This window comes from Pollachius pollachius, assembly GCF_949987615.1.
Source record: "Pollachius pollachius genome assembly, chromosome: 9".
NCBI lineage: Eukaryota > Metazoa > Chordata > Actinopteri > Gadiformes > Gadidae > Pollachius > Pollachius pollachius.
Genome location: NC_136942.1, coordinates 9100284 through 9103829, shown reverse-complemented (window position 1 = coordinate 9103829; position 3546 = coordinate 9100284).

Genomic DNA, 3546 nt, shown 5'->3' with positions numbered 1-3546 from the left:
TCTCTCTCTCTCTCTTTCTCTCTCTCTCTCTCCCTCTCTCCTTCCTCCCTCTCTCTCTGATTAGCTTTTCTACTTCATCATTCATTGACGGCATCCAAGATGCCACGGCCATTGCATGCCATCTTCAACAATAATTAAATTCTCAACTCACCCCAAATAACTTGTGTTAACTGCATGATAAAATGTCAACTTTGTAGTTTACCTTCGTGGTTGTCGTTGCAAAATTTACCTTTGCTTACATCAATGGGCTGATAGATTAGCCTTTTCTACATCAAGACCACAAGGGAATTAAGTAAAAGGAGATGCAGCAATAAACATCAGCGATTACACACTGACCCGCATACTGGTCGGACGGGGATGTGGTCTTAGTGGTTGGTCGTGACGTTGTATACACAAGGAAAAGTAGGCCAGTCATTGTTCTCTCAGAGAAAGTGAAATGGGCTGAACGATCTCACCTCTCCAGAGGGTCTCCCGACAAAGCCACTGAATAATCACGCTCTCCCGGGTGACTTTTATAATTGCTCAATGCTTTTTGCTTTTATTAATTCATTAATTTGTTCTTGTTGACAGAGCTGTCTCTCTCGACACTTGGCGCGGTTGCGTTTGCTCCTTTCCGTTTACATCTGATGTGTATCGGTTGGTCGCCAGGGAGATGAATGATAAACAAACATGACCTGGCAACAAGGTCAAACAAGAAGTGTCCCGGCCTGCAAGCGGTTTGATTTTGTCAGTTGACACAACTTCTCCTCGTAGTGCTGTGGCCAACCCCGGATGCTGCACAGCTACACACTTGCTTAGCAAATAATCTAAAGCACCTACTTCCTTGTACAAATATATGGTGGAGTTTGCTGATAACAATGCGATTTTTTTAAGCTGCCAATTTGTAACAGAATTGGATATTGTTATGTTTTTAGCATTTACTCATGAAAATAGAATGCTGCATTAAAACAATTAGAAAATGAAAACATGTATCCCTATGGTTATTGTTAGGATTTAGGGTTAGGCTTAGTGTTAGAACATGGGGAAGTTTGCTGAAACTATTTGATTTCATTTAAAATCGTGTATATGGCAAGACCAAAGTCTCCATAGTGAACTTTGATCCGTAGGGATACTGTAACCTAGCAACATGACAGTCTTATCTTCAATCGGCGTCATGGCAATGACACAACGACTAAATGTGTCATAGTTTCAAATGACATTTAGATTTTTGCCTTTGAATCAACTTTAGCTTCTTGCCTTTTGGTGTCACCTCTTTTTTGGTCCTTCTTTCTCTTCTGGAGGTCATGGGTGCCTTCCCTCAGCCCCGGGTCGGAAACATGTTGTACCCACAGGGTTGACCTGGAGGTCAGGGGGCGCGGTCTGACTGAGGCAGCCTGTAGGGTCTGCATTGTTCCACTTGTTCTCAGCATTGTTTAAGACCTGCCCCATTTTCCTGCTCATTCTGCAGGAGTTGGGAACGATGGTTGGTATGCAATTCTTTCTTGGAGGTGTTTTCTCGGTTTCCTGTTATGTTTCCTTCCCGTTTTCTTCCAGAGAGAATAAACACGACTGATTTTTACACGATAAAGATTAGCAATTTTGTCCAACAATCACCAATCAATCTGACTTCCTCAGACAGGATTCTACTGTCTTATTATATTGTCAATGCAATCACAAGTCAGATTCAGCTCTGCTGTGTGCTATTGATGCCATTTTATCATCCCTACCCAGTGTGAGCCTCGTTAATCTGATGGCAAAGAACTGTTGGGTGAACAACTGAGATGGTAAACCGTAAATGGACTGCAGTTATACAGCGCTTTTTTAACCAGTGACCACTCAAAGCGCTTTACAATATTGCCTAACATTCACCCATTCATGCATAAATTCACGGCTGTGTCAACCCCGCAAGGCGGCAGCCAGCTCGTCAGGAGCAGTCAGGTCGAGGCGTCTTGCTCAGGGACACCTCGACAATCAAGCTAGGAGGAGCCGGGGATCGAACTAGCAACCTTCCGGTTGCTAGCCAACTCGCTCTACCTCCTGGGCCACATGCCGCCCGAGATCCGCTGAGCCGTCACATCATTGGTGCCCTGTAAGAGACGAAGGCCAGAGAGCGTCCTCACTCTCGACCCTGCCTCCTCTGCTCACACACATGGCTTTACAAAGACGTTGACTGTTGGCTGTCTGTCCTGTGGACCAGCCAGCACGACGATTACCCCAGTAGTTCTGTAAACACCTCCCCGCCGTCCAAGATGGATCGTTTGGCGTCCATTGTCTGCCCCTGCCTCTGATGCTCTGATAATCCCGTCGCTATGGAGAGCAAGGTATTGATTCCGTCTCTAAACTGGTCTCTTAAAACATCAAGACGAGGTCGGGGGAAAGATGAAGGGCTGCCAGTCAGATCGGCACCCTCAAGGGGTCTTCAAAGAGGGGGGGATACATTCATGTGCAGACACAGAGTCTCGATCCCAGACCAGTCATAGGAGCCAAGATGGTGAAATCTCTGTTGTGTCTGACTCTCACCCCCTTGTTTCAGCTGTCATGGCGACGGAGGCTTCAGCGTGGTGAACACGGAGCACATGATGGCTGTGTCCGACGCAGGCTAAGCCCGTTTCATGCTGCATAGCATCGACTTGTGTATTTGTGTCTAATCGTGCGTCGACTGTTGGAATGTGGCCGAACACTGCCTCATGTTTCAGGGCTTTTTTCTCGGTTAGAGCCGAACACGAAAGTGACCAGCGGATAAATAAAATGGGCAAGCTGCCGCCGCAGAGAAAAACAGGTGAATGGGAGACAGAGTGGAGAGAGAGACCGAACAAAAGAACAGACGCGCCCTCAAAAGCTAAGAGACTGTCAAGGGCATAAAGGCAGAGAGAGAGAGAGAGAGAGAGAGAGAGAGAGAGAGAGAGAGAGAGAGAGAGAGAGAGAGAGAGAGGGTGGGGGGGAGAGAAAGGGAGTAAGAGGCAGCAATGGAGTAAAATAGAGACAGTACAAGAAAAGGAGTCGATATATTAAGAGGGAGAGGAGAGAGAGAGAGAGAAAGATATTGTGACAGAAAGAGAGTGTGAATGAGAGAAAGAGGGAGAGATTGAGACAGAGAGCGAGAGAGAAATATTGAGACAGAGAGAGAGAGCCAGACAGAGTGAATGAGAGAGAGAGATGGAGACAGAGAGAGAGAGAGAGAGAGAGAGAGAGTGAATGAGAGAGAGATTGAGACAGATAGAGAAAGAGAGTGAGATAGATTTAAAGAGACAGAGAGAGAGAGAGACGAGGATAGTCTGTTAGACGAACCAAACACTCACCTCTACAATGTTAAAACTGGACAGGGAGACAGGAGCAAGGGAGGAGGGGGGAGGAAGGGGGAGGAGGGTGGAACAGAGTGGCTGTGTGTGGCGGGAAGGCATTTGAGTAGGGAGGGACGTGTGTAGGGAAAGGGGCGTGTGTGTGTGTGTGTGTGTGTGTGTGTATGTGAGAGTGGGTGTGTGTGCTCATGAAACCAGTCCTGCTCCCTGTAAACCACTAGCCACTGTCTGCCTGAAGGGCTGTGTTTCAGCGCGCACACACACACAC